The 18931-nt window shown below is 43.4% G+C and overlaps 1 protein-coding gene across 1 annotated transcript in view; it reads right to left on the reverse strand.

The window, feature by feature from the left end:
* PRRC1 (proline rich coiled-coil 1) overlaps positions 1-8933 on the reverse strand; it is a 49313-nt gene extending 40380 nt beyond the window's left edge. Inside the window, exon 1 of the mRNA XM_061422906.1 lies at positions 8775-8933. The gene's annotated coding sequence lies outside the window, so the exon portion shown is untranslated. The remainder of the gene's footprint in view (positions 1-8774) is intronic.
* Positions 8934-18931: the final 9998 nt, after the last annotated feature.

Here is an 18931-nt window from a genome sequence, read left to right on the forward strand (position 1 = left end):
CACAGAACTAGAACAAAAAATTTTTACAATTTGTATGAAAACACAAAAGACCCCGAACAGCCAAAGCAATCTTGAGAAAGAGTGAGCTAGAGTAATCAGGCTCCGTGACTTCAGACTGTACTCCAAAGCTGCACTAATCAAGACAATACAGTACTGGCACAAAACAGAAATACAGTTCAATGTCTACAGATAACCTGAAGCACCAACGGGCACCTAATCTTTGACAAAGGAGGCAGGACGATACAATGGAGAAAAACAGCCTCTTCAGTAAGGGTGCTGGGAAAACTGGACAGCTACATGTAAAAGAATGAAATTAGAACATTTCCTAACACCATCAAAAAATAAACTCAAAATAGATTAAAAATCTAAATGCAAGTCTAGACACTATAAAATTCTTAAGAGGAAAACATAAAACATTCTGACATAAAATGCAGCTGGATCCTTTCTGACCCACCTCCTAAAAAAAAATAAAACCAAAAATAAACAAATGGGTCCTAATAAAACTTAGAAAGCTTTTACAAAGCAGGAAACCATAAACAAGATGAGAAGACATTCCTTAGAATGGGAGAAAGTATTTGCAAATGAAACAACGGACAAGGGATTAATCTCCAAAATATACAAGCAAATCATGTAGATCAATATCAAAAAAATTAACAGCCCAATCAAAAAATGGATGGAAGACCTAAATAGTCACTTCTTCAAAGAAGACACACAAATGTCTAATAAACACATAAAAAAGTGCTCAACATCATTTATTACTAGAGAAATGCAAATCAATACAATGAGATATTACCTCACAACTGGTCAGAACGGCCATCATCAAAAAATCTACAAACAATAAATGCTGGAGAGGGCGTGAAGAAAAGGGAACCTTCGCACACTATGAGACTGTAAATTGATAAGAGCTTCTAGCAGAACCGTATAGAGGGTCCTTTGAAAACTAAAAATAGAACTAACATATGATCCAGCAATCCCACCATTTGGGCACATACTCTTGAGAAAACCGTAATTCAAAATACACACGCACCCCAATGCTCACTGCAGCACCATTTACAACAGCCAGGACATGGAAGCAACCTAGATGGCCATCAACAGATGAATAGATAAAGAAGATGTAGGGGTACATACACACAATGGAATATTACTCAGTCATAAAAAGGAACAAAACTGGGTTGGGGATAGACCCAAGTCTGTCATACAGAGTAAAGTCAGTTAGAAAGAGAAAAATATCCTGAGTTAACACATATGTATGAAATCTAGAAAGATGGTACAGACGAGTCTGTTTGCAGGGTAGGAACAGGGATGCAGACACAGAGAAGAGACATGTGGGCATGGTGGTGGGGTGGGAAGAGGGCAAGGGGGAGATAAGCTGCAGAGCAGGACTGACTATACACACTTCCACATGTAGGCCAGATAGGGAGGGGAGAGTGTAACACAGGGAACTCAGCTCAGGGCCCTGTGATGACCTACAGGGGAGGGCCTGGGGTGGGGGGGTGGGAAGGAGGTTTAAGGGGGAGGGGATATATGTATTCATAGAGCTGATCCACTTTGTTGTACAGCAGAAACTAACACAACATTGTAAAGCAACTACATGCCAATAAAATAAAAATTACATAGCTCAAATATAAATAAATAACCAACAGAGAGATGTCTGTTTTTACTGTATACAATGCCACTTATTTCCAGGTGAAGGATTTGTCAAAATTTCTAAAAAAGTAGTCTGTGAGACTATTTAATGCACAAACAATCTGAGACATTTTCATACACCTACTTCATAATTGAGAAATAATTTTATGTTAGCTATGTAATTACCCAATATATTTCAAATAGTAAATTACTAATTTAATTTCTGCCACAGGAATGCATGTTAGATTTATATCTAGATTCCAGTCACTACTACTTCAAAAATATGTAAAGTATTTTTGAAACACTTCCTCCCTCCTCACTAAGCAGTGTACATGGGCTACTCCTGTTAACAGGCTACTCCACTTCCCAGGTGGCTCAGAGAAAAGAATCTACACGCCGATGCAGAAGATGTGGGTTCGATCCCTGGGTTGGGAAGATCCCCTAGAGAAGGAATAGGCAACCCACTCCAGTATTCTTCCCTAGTCCCAGTTTTTCTTTGTTTACATTCTAAAAAGTACCCCCATAATGGTCAACCCACCTACCAAGCCAAGAGAAACAGGTTTGATCTCTGGGTCAGGAAGATCTCCTAGAGAAGGAAATGGCATCCCACTCCAATATTCTTGTCTAGGAAATCCCATGGACAGGAGAGCCTGGCAGGCTAGTCTACCGGGTTGCAAGTCAGACATGACAGCAACTAAACAACATAATGGCTAAATGACTAGGTCTCAGCTTTTAGAAAAGTCAGGTTTTAGCAAAAGTGCCACGAGCATTTTTCCTAACAGACAAAAATGGATTACAAGATGTTAGAAAATTTCCTTAAAAATTACAAACTTTCAAGCCTGCTTCAAGTATAAAATCAGAACTTCTAAATACATCAAATACATTTTTGAAGTTTTTATTCATTTTACCAATATTCAGCGAAGGTCAACCACTTGCCAAGCACTACACTGGTGCCTCTGGAAATAAGAGGGTAAGCAAAAGCAAACAGGATACTTACAGTCCAGCCCCGGAGACAATCAATAACACCAACATACAGTGAACTGCAGCCTGAATGATGTGCTCTGAGGGCAAGAACAATTCTGTTTGCTAGAAAATGACTTTGACTTGGGGGTCAGAAAGGGATGATCAGGATTTAATTAGGAAAGGGAAAGAAGACAAGGAGGGTACATGCCAGGAAAAGTGACTATATAGAGTCAGAAAGGAACAGGAATGAGGATCGCAGACCTGATGGGAGCCCAGACTGTACTGAGATTTACAAGCCATGTTAAAGAGTGGAATCTTCTAAGAGAAAGTCACTGTGGGGGCATTCAAACTAGGGATGATGTATTTGTCTTTTAACTTCTTTGAAGGAATTTCCGGCTCACGGAAGATGCCAATATAGAGCAGAGTTCATCAGTGCCCTAACCCAGCTCCTTCCAGTGACAGCATCCTACATAACTAGGGTTCAACCATAAAGTCTAGGAAATTAACTCTGGCACAATACGAGTAACTGAAGTATAAACCTTCTTTGGATTTCACCTGCTTTTATTTACATGTGTGAGTCTGTATGCAGTTCTATGACATTTCATCATATGCACTGACTCAGGGAGCCACCACCACAATCAGGACACAGAACTGTTCCATCTCCCCAAACAAACTCCCACATGCTGTTCCTTGGTTACACCCTCTCATCCGCCATACACCCTGACAAACAACTGTTCTCTATTTTCTCATTTCATGAATGTTACAAAAATAAAACCATACTGCATACAGCCTTCTGAAATTGGCTTTTTTCATGCAAAAGAGTGCTCTCAAGATCCATCCAAGCCGTTGGATGGATCGGCGGTTGGTTCTTTTTCATTGCTGAAAACTATGCCATTTTATAGATGTACCACTGTTTGATTATCCATTTATTTGCTGAAGGACATTTAGGCTGCTTTAGGCAATTCATATTTGTGTTTTGAAAACATTCCTCTGACCAAAGAATGCAGACCATGCCATAGGGCTTCTACGTAGAACAGACACAGGGAGACCCTTAAGAAGGATACAGAAGTATTTCAAATAGCATTCTAGACTAGTGATTCTCAAACAGGGAGTGGAGAAGGGTGATTTGCCCCTCAGGGGTCATTTGGCAGTGTCTGAAGCTGGAAGAAGCACAAGGTGGAATCAAGATTACCAGGAGAAATATCAATAACCTCAGATGCAGATGACACCACCCTTAGGGCAGAAAGTGAAGAGGAACTCAAAAGCCTCCTGATGAAAGTGAAAGTGGAGAGTGAAAAAGTTGGCTTAAAGCTCAACATTCAGAAAACGAAGATCATGGCATCTGGTCCCATCACTTCATGGGAAATAAATGGGGAAACAGTGGAAACAGTGTCAGACTTTATTTTGGGGGGCTCCAAAATCACTGCGGATGACTGCAGTAATTTCATGACTACAGTCATGAAATTAAAAGACCCTTACTCCTTGGAAGGAAAGTTATGACCAACCTAGATAGCATATTAAAAAACCAGAGGCATTACTTTGCCAACAAAGGTCCGTCTAGTCAAGGCTATGGTTTTTCCAGTAGTCATGTATGGATGTGAGAGTTGGACTGAAGAAAGCTGAGCGCTGAAGAATTGATGCTTTTGAACTGTGGTGTTGGAGAAGACTCTTGAAGAGTCCCTTGGACTGCAAGGAGATCCAACCAGTCCATTCTAAAGGAGATCAGTCCTGGGTGTTCTTTGGAAGGAATGATGGTAAAGCTGAAACCCCAGTACTTTGGCCACCTCATGCAAAGAGTTGACTCATTGGAAAAGACTCTGATGCTGGGAGGGATTGGGGGCAGGAGGAGAAGGGGACGACAGAGGATGAGGTGGCTAGATGCCATCACCGACTCGATGGACTGAGTTTGAGTGAACTCAGGGAGGTGGTGATGAACAGGGAGGACTGGCGTGCTACAATTCATGGGGTCGCCAAGAGTCGGACACGTCTGAGCGACTGAACTGAAGACATTTTTGTGGTTCAATGGTTAAGAATTTGCCTTCCAGTGCAGGGGTCGTGGGTTCGAACGCTGGTTGGAGAACTAAGATCACCACATGCGGCAGGGCAACTAAGCGTGCACGCTCCAACTGCTGAGCCCGCACATTGCAACCAGAGAAACCCATTCACTGAAAAGAACGATCTCGCATGCCACAGCTAAGACCCAGTGTAGCCAAATAAATATTAAAAAAAAAAAAAAAAAACAAAAACCAATTAGAGAGTATTAGGGGCATCCAGTAGGTAAAAGCTGGGGATACAGCTAAAAATTCTACAATGCACAGGACAGTCCCCACAAGAATTATCTGGCCCCAAACACCAATAATGCCAAGGCTGAAAAACTTTGGTTTAGCCTCAAGTTATGACAGTGGAGATGGAGAAGACTGGATAGACTCAGGAGATGTTTAAGTGGTAAGACCCAGCAATAGACTGGATATGGGGTCCAGAAAAGGGAGAGGCATGACGTGCACACCTGGACAGATGGTGGTGCCATTCAATAAGATAAGGGACACTGGAGGACGTCAAAGTGCTGTCTGATGTTTTGGGAAAGAAGGGATTACAGAGTATTTAATATTGGACATGCCAAGTGCAAACTCCTTGAAACAACCAAGTACAGCTGACTTGTTTTGCAGCTCAGAAACCACATAAATGTGGGCTTCGTCAGTTCACTGATAATCTCTAAAGTCATGTGCTGAAAAGAGATAATCTGAGAAGACTAAGTGAAAAAAGAAGACGGCTCAACGAATCCTTAAAGAATAGCCAAGGAGGGGAAAAAAACACCTGCAGAGACCACAAAAACAGGAAAAACACCAGAAGGCAGCGGTGTCCAAAAACCAGAGAAGAGTGTTTCAAGGCAACGGTATCAAATGCTGCTGCTGCTGCTAAGTCGCTTCAGTAGTGTCCAACTCTGTGTGACCCCACAGACGGCAGCCCACCAGGCTCTCCCGTCCCTGGGATTCTCCAGGCAAGAACACTGGAGTGGGTTGCCATGTCCTTCTCCAATGCAGGAAAGTGAAAAGTGAAAGTGAAATCGCTCAGTCGTGTCTGACTCTTCTCGACCCCATGGACTGCAGCCCACCAGGCTCCTCCATCCATGGGATTTTCCAGGCAAGAGTACTGGAGTGGGGTGCCATCGCCTTCTCCGATCAAATGCTGCACAGAAGCCAAATAGGATGATATATGAAAAAGTGAACAGATTTCCCAAACTGGAGTTAAAACTTAGTGAGAACTGTTTCCAAAATGGAGTGAAGATAGCAACCAGTTTCAACTGGACTGAGGTAGGAAGTAAAGCAAATATGTACAACACTTTTAAAAGTTTTGCTGTTGAGTGTAGATGAAAGATCTATGGGCAGGAAGTAGGAAGCAGAGATCCCAACAGGCAAAATCCTTTCATTCAACAACATCTACTTCTGCTTCATTGACTATGTTAAAGCCTTTGACTGTGTGGATGACAGTAAACTGGAAAATTCTTAAAGAGACAGAAATACCAGACCACCTTACCTGCCTCCTTAAAAATCTGTATGTAGGTCAAGAAGCAACAGTTAAAAGAGGATATGGAACAATGGACTGGTTCAAAATTGGGAAAGGAGTACGTCAAGGCTGTATATTGTCACCGTTTATTAAACTTATAAGCAGAGTACATCATGTGAAAGGCCCGGGCTGGATGAAGCAGAATTTGGAACTGAGATTGCTGAGAGAAATATCAAAATATCAAAAACCTCAGATGTATAGATGCCCTTCTACCCTTAGGGCAGAAAGTGAAAAGGAACTAAAGAGACTCTCGATGAGGGTGAAAGAGGAGAGTGAAAACGGTGGCTTAAAACTCAACATTCAAAAAACTAAGATCATAGCATCTGGTCCCATCACTTCATGGCAAATAGATGGGGGAAAAGTGAAAACAGTGGCAAATTTTATTTTCTTCAACTCCAAAATCACTGTGGAACAGTGACTGCAGCCATGAAATTAAAAGACATTTGCTCCTTGGAAGAAAAGCTATGATAAACCTAGACAGTGTATTAAAAAACAGAGACATCACTTTGCCAACAAAAGTCCGATAGTCAAAGCTATGATTTTTCCAGTAGTCATGTACAGATGTGAGAGATGGACCATAAAGAAGGCTGAATGCCGAGGAATTGATGCTTTTGAATCATGGTACCAGAGAAGACTCTTGAGAGTCCCTTGGACAGCAAGGAGATCCAAACAGTCAATCCTAAAGGAAGTCAACCCTGAATATCCATTGGAAAGACTGATGCTGAAGCTAAAGCTCCAATACTTCGGCCACCTGAGGCAAACAGATAGCTCACTGGATAAGACCCTGAGGCTAGGAAAGATTGAAGGCAGGAGGAGAAAGGGGTGAGCACAGAGGATGAGATGGATGGATGGCATTACTGATTCAATGGACATAGGTTTGAGCAAGCTCTGGGAGACAGTGAAGGACAGGGAAGCCTGGCATGCTGCAGTCCATGGGGTTGAAAAGAATTAGACACGACTCAGTGACTTAACAACAGATCAAAGGTAGATAATATGGGACAGAACCATCTTCTGGGGACTTTATCACTCCCTAACAAAGCTATCTCTTTTCATCTCATTTTTCCACTGGTTATTCATCTTCCTACTACAAATGCTACCAATCCTCAAAGTGATTTGTGGGAGTCAAATTTAAAGATAAACATTACTGAATGCACTTGCAAACGAACTTGTACAATGAATACAACCCATAAAATGGAATATTGGTCAATTTCTTTCTGTCTTTAAAAGCTAGACTGTTTGAGAACTAGCTTAACAACAATATTGGGTAAATCTTGGATTCATAAACAGTGTACTCAATCGTGTCTGACTCTTTGTGACCCTTGGACTGTAGCCTACCAGGCTCCTCTGTCCATGGAATTCTGCAGGCCAGAATTCTGCAGGCTAGCCATTTCCTCCTCCAGGGGATCTTGCCCACCCAGGGATCAAACCCAAGTCTTCTGCACTGTATGAGGATTCTTAACCATGGAGCCACCAGGGAATATAATACCATCTACAAGAGAAAAGTTACTGTGATAAAAGTAACAGGGAAATGTCAGAGTTGGGTGAGGTTCTAATGCTTAGTCTCAACACAAAAAGTATATTAATGTATCAGCATTAAAGAAAAAGTGATGGAAATGGGTTGGAAAACTGGGTCCGTTTCTGGATGCACTCTGCTCTTCCAATTTTCTTGTGCCCTGGATTTTCTCTTAAAGGTGGCTACTTATAAAGATGCAAGAGATGGACTAATGAACCTCTGATAAACATAAAATCTTATTAAAAACAATTACTACTGTTGATGTGCTACCGGTTCAAAAGATGCTCTCTACTACCCTTTAGTGAGCACTTCTGCAGGAAGGTCTGAGTTTTGTCTCTGCATTCCCAGTTCTGATCCCAAAAATAACTTCTATAAATGTTCACTGACCAAATAGCGGCTGTAAAGGAAAAAGACTGGAATGTCAAAATGTGTCATGTTCGAAGAAAGATACATGCTGTCTCTTAAGAACTACTTCCAACGACACTCTTAAACTGGACAAATTCTGCCAATCCAGGACACAGGCTATCCCTCAAATTTGCTCGAAGCAGGCCCCAGAAATGAACAAAGAGACAGCAGAGTGCAAAAGCCCTCCTGAGCGGCGCTAGGCATCTATGGGGGAACCCACTGTTAAAGAAGCTACTTTTTAGTGCCCACCCCCATTTGTTGACCCGGGAGTCTCCTAGGAGGGAGCGGCCTCCCCCCAAGCTCTGCCACGTCTCCAGGCGGGCTGGGCCGGGCCAAGGTCGCCTGCCTCCGGTCTCTCCCCTCTGGCCAGCGCGGTGGAAGGTGGAGCCAAATAGCCCGGGGGCGCCGGTGTGGGTCCGGGGAGTGGACCCTAGAACCGGCCAAGACCCCCGGGCCGCACTCTCCGCAAAATCCACAGCGGGAATGCTTGCTTCATGAAGCCTACCGGTGCCTGAGCTGAACTCTGGACGCTCCAACAGCGGGAGCCTGGACTGTACCAGTGAGGAGCTCTGAGCGACCCTCGCCTCCCGGCCCCGCCGGCCCGCCCACCTCGCAGGCAAGGCGCCCCTGGGCGCTGGTTTGGGCGCCTGAGCCCCATCCCACCGCCCACATGCACCCGCATTGCTGCCGGACTAACGCTTACCTGCAGGCTCCAGATAGTGTCTGCGTGGCAATGAAAAGTGGAGGCTAGACAGGCTGGGTGTAAGACTACTGCTGTGAGAAGACGAGCAAGACGCAGGTAAGACCCTGCAGCGCGCGCGCCCGCCTCCAAGATGGCCACCGGAGGCGCCTGTCCCTGAGGCTGCCACGTCCCCGGCGCGCCGCCCCGCCCCCGGCGCGCCGCCCCGCCCCGTGCTGAGTCCCGCCCCACGCCCCGCCCCCCAGAGCCCCGCCCCCAGAGGCCGCTGCCAGTTAAACCTGCTGGAGCACCTGGGTCCAAAGATCTTCGTGCAACCAGGGCGGGCGCTGCCCACTCCAGAAACACGACTGCCCTCCTTTCCACTACTCAACCTCAGCATGCGAGAATGGAACCCTTGTTATTGGGTGTAGCTCACTTACTCTTACTCACTCACTTACTCCATGGCCGCCCCCAGGGAAGGCGATTACCTCCCCCCAACCCAAGGGCATGCCGCCTCCAGGCAACTTCGCTCCCAAAACAGACTTATCCTTTGTATTTTCAAAGATTTCTAGATAAGAGCGGTTGCTTCCGGAAAGAGAGAGAGCAGGGTGGCAGATACTATACTGATTTTCCCCAAGTTCATGTATTACACATATTTTTAATGGAAAATCGAAAATTATCCACTTTCTTAACCTTATGTGCTGCACTTAAAACTGGTCCTGAAGGTCGGTGCTCAATAATGTACCCTAAATCAATCAATCAATACAGTACAATGGTGGAATATAAAGAATTTGCGATCAGAAATCCTGGTTTGAGTCCCGACTGCCCTAGTGTTGCTTGTGCAGTCATGTTACCTTATACAGATCGCTCATTCTCTTTGAGTCTCCCTATTTCTATCTGTAAGATAAGAATACTTGCCATCTCTAATCAAGCAGGTAAGAGAATCAAAATAAGACACACAAAAGCACTTTTTAAGCTGCTGAGTGTTAAATATATAAACAACTGTTGTTTACCTTATTTTCAAATTATTTCAGGAACTCATCTATAGAATTAGCATTAATATATTTCTCAGACTTGACAGCTAAAAGCATTTTAAAATACCTCACTAAAGAGTTAATACTGTTTAACTGTGCCCTAACTTCAGACAAAATGATTTGCAGCTTCAATGGATTGGTCCCTGAGGTGGTGACTCTTATCTTGTCCCCGGAGAATGTGTGTAGGTGGCTGTCTGGGTTACTCTCCATAGAGTGCTGTTTGGGGTGGTGCTGAAAAGAGTTACCATCTCCCATCCTTTTTGGTCAACACCCTTAATAACTGTAAGAACTGTTGGTTTCTCCATTCAATCAACAAATATTTATTAGTGTCTGCAATGTCCTGAGCATCAGTACTAGAAAGTAGCAATGAACAAGACAGACAAGATCCTTACACTGAGGGAGAGGCAGATCTTCTCAAGGGAGAGGCAGGCTATGAGCAGAAAAATAAAGTGAGTACTGTTTGCGATGGGCACTTTGAGGAAAGTCAATGGGGTAATGTGATCTTCATAATAACTGGGGGAGGCCACCTTGGATGGGCCAGAAGTGTAAGGTGTCTCTGAGTAGGTAGGATTTTAGTTGAGATCACAGGGAAGCAGCCCTGTGATTCTTTGAACAGAGGGAAGAACACCCAAAGGCTTTGAGGGAGGGTGCCTGGCATGTCTGTAGAACAAGAAGGAAATTGGGACTAAGACGGTGGTTAGAAATGAGGTCAGAGAGATAGCAGGGCCAGAGGGTAGCCAGCCTTGGAGGCCATCTTAAGGCCTTTGGGTTATATCTGGAGAGAAATGAGAAGCAAGTGGAAGGTTTTGAGCAGAGGACAGATAAGATTTGACTTCCATTTTAAGTCATATTCTGTTTGCTGTTTGAGAATTGTGAAGGGGGTGGTGGTGCAAAGACAAAAGCAGAATGATCACAATGAAGTGATGCTGCCTTAGAGTACCGAGTAACCTGGCAGCCTACAGTGTGTGGGGTCTCAAAGCGTCAGACATGACTGAGCACACACACATGCCTTAGTATAGCTAATGGGGCAGGCAGGGGACAGTACATGGTGTGGACACCTTTTGAAGCTTAAGCTGTCATGATTTCCTGATGGATTGGATGTGACTGTATTAGTGTTCTAAGACCTCCAAAGCAAATTACCATGACTGGTTGGCTAAAAGCAACAGAAATTTATTCTCTCACAGTTCTAGAGAACTGGAAGAGAGGCAGGGCCTCTCTGAGAGCTCTTCCATATCTCATCCAGCTTGAGGGGTGCCAGCTATTCTTTGGATCATGCGAGCCTGACTCCAGTCTCTGACTTTGTATCCACATGGCCTTCTCTCCTGTCTGCCTTTCTCTTATAAACAGGCCCGTCATTGCATGTAGTAAAAGTCGCTCAGTCATGTCCGACTCTTTATGACCCCATGGACTATACAGTCCATGGAATTCTCCAGGCCAGAATACTGGAGTGGGTAGTTGTTCCCTTCTCCAGGGGATCTTCCCAACCCAGGGGTCAAACCCAGGTCTCCTGCATTGCAGGTGGATTGTCTACCAGCTGAGCATGTAGTTCAGTTCAGTTTGGTTCAGTCACTCAGTTGTGTCTGACTCTTTGAGACCCCATGAATCGCAGCACGCCAGGCCTCCCTGTCCATTACCAACTCCTGGAGTTCACTCAGACTCACATCCATCAAGTCAGTGATGCCATCCAGCCATCTCATCCTCTGTCATCCTCTTCTCCTCCTGCTCCCAATCCCTCCCAGCATCAGAGTCTTTTCCAATGAGTCAACTCTTTGCATGAGGTGGCTAAAGTACTGGAGTTTCAACTTTAGCATCAGTCCTTCCAAAGAAATCCCAGGGCGGATCTCCTTTAGAATGGACTGGTTGGATCTCCTTGCAGTCCAAGGGACTCTCAAGAGTCTTCTCCAACACCACACTTCAAAAGCATCAATTCTTCGGCGCTCAGCCTTCTTCACAGTCCAACTCTCACATCCATACATGACCACAGGAAAAACCATAGCCTTGACTAGACGGACCTTTGTTGGAAAAGTAATGTCTCTGCTTTTGAACATGCTATCTAGGTTGGTCATAACTTTCCTTCCAAGAAGTAAGCGTCTTTTAATTTCATGGCTGCAGTCACCATCTGCAGTGATTTTGGAGCCCAGAAAAAGAAAGTCTGACACTGTTTCCACTGTTTCCCCATCTATTTCCCATGAAGTGGTGGGACCGGATGCCATGATCTTCGTTTTCCGAATGTTGAGCTTTAAGCCAATTTTTTCACTCTCCTCTTTCACTTTCATCAAGAGGCTTTTGAGTTCCTCTTCACTTTCTGCCATAAGGGTGGTGTCATCTGCATATCTGAGGTTATTGATATTTCTCCCACAATCTTGATTCCAGCTTGTTCTTCTTCCAGCCCAGCGTTTCTCATGATGTACTCTGCATATAAGTTAAATAAGCAGGGTGACAATATACAGCCTTGACATACTCCTTTTCCTATTTGGAACCAGTCTATGTTCCATGTCCAGTTCTAACTGTTGCTTCCTGACCTGCATACAGGTTTCTCAAGAGGCAGGTCAGGTGGTCTGGTATTCCCATCTCTTTCAGAATTTTCCACAGTTTATTGTGATCCACACAGTCAAAGCCTTTGGCATAGTCAATAAAGCAGAAATAGATGTTTTTCTGGAACTCTCTTGCTTTTTCCATGATCCAGTGGATGTTGGCAATTTGATCTCTGGTTCCTCTGCCTTTTCTAAAACCAGCTTGAACACCTGGAAGTTCACGGTTCACATATTGCTGAAGTCTGGCTTGGAGAATTTTGAGCATTACTTTACTAGCGTGTGAGATGAGTGCAATTGTGCGGTAGTTTGAGCATTCTTTGGCATTGCCTTTCTTTGGGATTGGAATGAAAACTGACCTTTTCCAGTCCTGTGGCCACTGCTGAGTTTTCCAAATTTGCTGGCATATTGAGTGCAGCACTTTCACAGCATCATCTTTCAGGATTTGAAAGAGCTCCACTGGAATTCCATCACCTCCACTAGCTTTGTTTGTAGTGATGCTTTGTAAGGCCCACTTGGCATGTGGGACCCACCCTAAATCCACAATGATCTCATCTAAAGCTCCTTGAGGATCTAGACCCTATTTCTAAATAAGCACCTATTCACAAGTTCCCTGTGGACATATCTTTTTTGTGAAGGGCACTGTTCTACCCACTATATGGGTCATGAGAGACAGGAGTTAACCAAATAAACAGGATTATAATATGAGTTTTGACATTAACCTTGAATTGCATTCGTAATATGTTTTACTCATCACGTTTCACTTGAATTTCAAAAGAACTTGTATGTCAGGTATTATTACTATTATTCCAATATTAGAAATAAGAAAGCTAAGGCTCTGAGAATTGTGTGTAGACCTGGAATTAGAACCCAGAATTCTTTATCTCTACCCCCAAATCCTTGCCTAAATTTGAGGTGATGGGTTAGAAGGTATGTTCTTAGACAAAGGGCAGTGAGGGTAGTCCAGGGAAAAATATTGCTTAATGACAACAAACTACTTGGGTCTTTTGGCTTTAGCTAGTAGTCTTGTCTTGTGCTCAGTCATGTCCGACTCATTGCAGCCCCATAGACTGTAGTCTGCCAGGCTCCTCTTTTCCTGGAATTTTCCAGGCAAGAATACTGGATTGGGTTGCCATTTCCTCCTCTAGGGGATCTTCCCAACCCAGGGATTCAACACATGTCTCCTGCGTCTTCTGTACTGGCAGGTGGATTCTTTACCAAAAGTGCCACCTGGGCTACTAGCATAATTCATCAAATTTCTTCTTACAGGAAGTCTCTAATACATAATAGAGTTCATTTCTGAGCTACTATGAGATATACAGTGCTATAGTAGAATTTTGTTTTTCTGGCTCAAAAACAAAAGCGAACCAAACTATTTCCCATTTGAGTTGAGGCTTTTTCCTAGCTCAGTTCAGAGCTAACAGATCTATATATAGTCTTAAAACAGTCCATAAAGTTTGTACTGTTCATGTGAATATATGGATGTGTGTTTCTTCAGGTGGAGAGGAGACCAGGCTGAGGTTCTGAGCATCTACTGCACAACTGGGACTAGAGACAGAGTTGAATCTGTTTGAGACAACATGGGCTCTACTGAGAGAGCAGTCTGTGAGTTGTGTAGCCATGAAAGACATGTCAGTGGATGTTTCTAGGGTACTGGCCCAGGCATAGAGCTCAAGGTCTCATGCCCACACCCAAGTCCTATAAAAGAGGATATGAAGTGCCTTTGGCAACTAGGAATGAGGAAGGTTGTCCCAAACACTGCATGTAACATGTGTGTTAGTCACTCAGTCATGTCCAACTCTTTGCGACCCCATGGACTATAGCTTACCAGGGTCCTCTGTCCATGGAACTCTCCAGGCAAGAATACTGGATTGAGGTGCCATTCCCTTCTCCAGGGGAATTTCCCAACCCAGAGATCGAACTTGGGTCTCCTGCATTGCAGGCAGAAATCTTTACCATCTCAGCCACCAGGGGTGCCATACCCTATACCAAAAAATTACTCTTTGTTTATCCAGAATTCAAATTTTGGAGGCAAGCAAGCCATGACCAAGAGTCTGAGAGGCAGTGTAAAGAAGATTGGGACACAGATGTTGGTACCAGATGCCCTGGGCTTGAATGCTGCCGCCAATACCTGCTAAGTCAACAGCTGGCCTTGGGCATATTCACCTAAAATCACCGTGTCTGGATTTTTTTCACCTATAAACTGAGAACTTGTATTAATACTTTCCTCGGTCTTTTACTTGTGGATTGAATAACTAAATGTGTGGCAAGTGCTTAGAACAGCGCCAGACTCACAGTAATCTCTGTGTAAGTGTTACTGTTTGACTTTTAAATTGTCTAAATATTCACCCAACAATGACTATTTTAAACTGAAAAGATTTTTATTTAGGTGAGTCTGAGTTGTAATTTCCAAATAAAAGTTTGATGTGCTTGTTTGTTTTCAGGAAAGAAAACTTCGTCTAGTTACAAAGTAACTCAACCTCTCAATTTGCCAAGGACACTCCCAATTTACGACTGTATTCCCAGCGTAACTAGTAAAAGCAACCGCTTTTTATTCTCAAAAGTGTTCCACTTTACACAATAAATTTTGTGTTTATGCTAGTTACAGAGCTGGTAAAGAGGTACTCTCTGAACATGTGAGTTACAGTGTGGAAATTCAGTAACTGCCCCTTGCCTGCACAACCACAATCATCACCACTGCAGTTTGCTTCAACGAACTAACTTACCTTCCTAAAATAAGCATTTATAGGAACTTCCCTGGTGGTCTAGTGGTTAAGAATCCACCTTGCAATGCAGGGGACACTGGTTCAATCCCTGGTCTGGGAAGATCCCACATGCCGCAGAGCAACTAAGGCCGTGAGCCACAATTACTGAATCAGTGATCTAGAGTGTGCAAGTTGCAACTACTGAGCCTGTGATCCGTAACAAGAGAATCCACTGTGATTATAAACCTGCATGCTGCCTCAAAAAGTAATCCCTACTCGCCACTAGAGAAGGCTTGCGTGTGGCTATGAAGATCTACCACAGCCAAAAGAGAAAATAAATGAATCTTTAAAAAAAATATGCATTTATAAAAACACTCTGTCTCCTTATTGCTTGCATGGTAAAATATTAAAAACTCAACTTATCAGGCCTTTCCTGATGGTCCAGTGGTTAAGAAGCCACCTGCTAAAAGACCTAAACAGACACTTCTCCAAAGAAGACATACAATGGCTAATAAACACATGAAAAGATGCTCAATGTCACTCATTATTAGAGAACAGCAAATCAAAACCACAGTGAGATAGCACCTCACACTAGTCAGAATGGCCATCACTAAACAATCCACAAACAATACACACTGGAGAGGGTGTGGAAAAAAGGGAACCTTCTTGCACTGTTGGTGGAAATGTAAATTGATACTGGCATTACTGAAGACAGTATGGAGATTCCTTAAAAAATAAAAACTAGGACTAAAACTACCGTATGACTCAGCCATCCCATTACTAGGCATATACCCTGAGGAAACCGAAATTGAAAGAGACACATGTACCCAAATGTTCATTGCAGCACTATTTACAATCGCTAGGATGGAAGTAACCTAGATGTCCGTCAACATGTGAATGTGAGAGGATAACAGGTAAGAATGCGAGAGGTCCCAAAGCAGCAGGAGGAAATAAACTGCAAGTGGCATGCATATTTTTTTCCCTTCTCTGTTGATGAAACTATTTCTTCCTAAGACTAACCTCTTTTTTTCTTTTCTCAAACCTTGGACTGATGATGGCTCAACACACCAGTTTTCCTGTCAATTGCTTTATGGCTGGGGATGACACACATCATGCCATCCTATCTCAAAAATACACGTTGTGGGAGAGGGGCCTGGTGAAACTCCCTCAACCCCGAGGTGTTTCTTTTATCTGATTAGAAGCTCTCCAACAGACATAAAATGCCTTGCTAAAAACTAGCAAGGGTGCGCTCTTTCTTTCCCCTTCTGATGTCTATGTCAGAAGCTTTCCCTATCTCTATTACACTTTAATAAAACTTTGCTACACAAAAAGCTGCAAGTAGTCAAGCCTCGTCTCTGACCCTGGATTGAAATCCTCTCCTCGGGAGGTCACGTATCCCGATGTAACACGTGGCTTGCAGCAGCAGCCTTTCAAATGGATAAAGAAGCTGTGGTACATATATACAATGGAATATTACTCAGCCGTAATATTTGAGTCAGTTCTAATGAGGAGGATGAACCTAGAACCTGTTATACAGAGTGAAGTCAGAAAGAGAAAAACAAATATCATATATTAATGTATAAAGGGAATCTAAAAAGATGATACTGATGAACCTTTTTGCAGGGCAGCAAGGGAGATGCAGACATAGAGAACAGACTTGTGGGCACAGTGGGGGAAGGAGATGGTGGGATGAATTAAGAGAGTAGTGAAACATCAACAGTGAAACTCATTTTTATTTTCCAGACTCTTCTCTTTCTGCATCTTCCTCCATCCCCAGGCACCAGCCTCAAGGATCCGCCACCTCACAACCCTTTGCTCTGTTCACTCCCTCTTCCTGACATGGCTTTTTCCCTTTTTGTGTTGTGATATGCTTAGTCACTCAGTTGTGTCCAACTCTTCGCCACCCCAGACGACTGCCAGGCTCTGCTGTCCATGGGATTCTGCAGGCAAGAATACTGGAGTGGGCTGCCATGCCCTTCTCCAGGGGATCCTCCTGACCCAGGGATTGAAACTAGGTCTCCCACATTGCAAGTAGACTCTTTTTACTGTCTGAGCCACTCCTCATTTTTCAAGAACCAGCTCAAAGTTTTCTTCCATTATAAATCTTTGTGCATTGCATTTTTGTTGGTTGTCTATATTCACTGTTCATTTATAAGTTCCTTTATGGCAATAACTTTGTCTTTAGAATCCCAGTATATTCAAATGCTTACACAGAGTGAGTACTCTATAAACTTTTTTTTGAATGGATTTGAATTTTCTATAAAGATCTATGCATAGAACATACACTGCATAAAACACTTACAATCATCTCCTTTTCTCCCCTAAATGAGATTTTGCTAAAAATAATCATGTAGGAGGCAGAACAAATATGCTTCCTTTGGAAAATCTGAAATTTTACTTTAAACGAGAAACCAAGCAAGTAAAATGAGTTTTCTGGTAAAAAAAAAAAAAAAAGAATACAAAAACCACACTGATAATATGTAATAATACTACAAAAGATTCTAAATCTTTTTAGACTCTTGTATTTTTACAAAGTTAAGTTTGCATAATTTTAACTAGTTGTTTCCAATGCCTAATAACTCCTAAATATTTATACCTGTAGTAGTGCTTCTAAACCTTTGAATTTAAGAACACTCCACTTCTCCCCTCTAGGTTTTACATCATAGTTTAGAAAAAAGAAAAAGGAAAAACAACACAGTTGTTTTTAATAAGCACATTCATTTTCAAGCAATAATTACAGCTCAAAACTTGTATTTATTCTTTTGGCAATTCAGCATTTTCTTAAAGGCTTAGAAATGAAATTTTGGAAAGACAGCCTAGCAGATAAATGACTCTAGGTGACACGTGTGCATGCTCAGTTGTTACAGTTGTGTCTGACTCTTTTCGACCCAGTGGATCATAACCTGCCAGGCTCCTCTGTCTGTAGGATTTGCCAGGCAAGAAATCTGGAGCAGGTTGCTAAGCCCTCCTCCAGGGGATCTTCCTAACCCAGGGATTGAACCCATGTCTCCTGCATTGCAGGCAGATTCTTTACTGATGAGCCACTGGGAAAGCCCCCTAGTTCACATATCACATACCAACCCAAAAGCATGTACATAGCCATTTGGTGTCTTCCCACTGGCATTCTTTTAGAACTGTCGCTGAGCAGGTCATCAGAGTAAGGTGGAAAGCATATCTGACTAGAAATCTAATACTGCCACTAATTAACAATGCAACTCTGGAGTTACCTTCTCTGAGCTTCAATTTCCTTCCCTGACAAGTGAAGGATTGTTAAGTGATTTCTGAGACAGATGTTAATTATGACTTCCGAACAACATTAGTCACACAGTCCTGTCAGACTGTAGCCCACCAGGCTCTTCTTTCCATAGGATTCTCCAGGCAAGAATACTGCTGCTGCTGCTGCTGCTGCTGCTAAGTCGCTTCAGTCGTGTCCGACTCTGTGCGACCCCATAGATGGCAGCCCACCAGGCTCCACCGTCCCTGGGATTCTCCAGGCAAGAACACTGGAGTGGGTTGCCATTTCCTTCTCCAATGCATGGAAGTGAAAAGTGAAAGTGAAGTCGCTCAGTCCTGTCCGACTCTTAGCGACCCCATGGACTGCAGCCTAGCAGGCTCCTCCATCCATGGGATTTTCTAGGCAAAAGTACTGGAGTGGGGTGCCATTGCCTTCTCCAAAGAATACTGCAGTTGGTAGCTATTCCCTTTCCTAGGGGATCTTCTGAACCCAGGTATTGAACGTGGATCTCCCGCATCACAGGCAGATTCTTTATCATCAGAGACACCTGGAGAAAGAAATGGCTCCTCACTCCAGTATTCTTGCCTGGAGAATTCCATGGACAGAGGAGCATGGAAGGCTATAGTCTATGCAGTCACAGATGACACCACCCTTATGGCAGAAAGTGAAGAGGAAC

The sequence above is a fragment of the Bos javanicus genome, chromosome 7 (assembly GCF_032452875.1).
Source record: "Bos javanicus breed banteng chromosome 7, ARS-OSU_banteng_1.0, whole genome shotgun sequence".
NCBI lineage: Eukaryota > Metazoa > Chordata > Mammalia > Artiodactyla > Bovidae > Bos > Bos javanicus.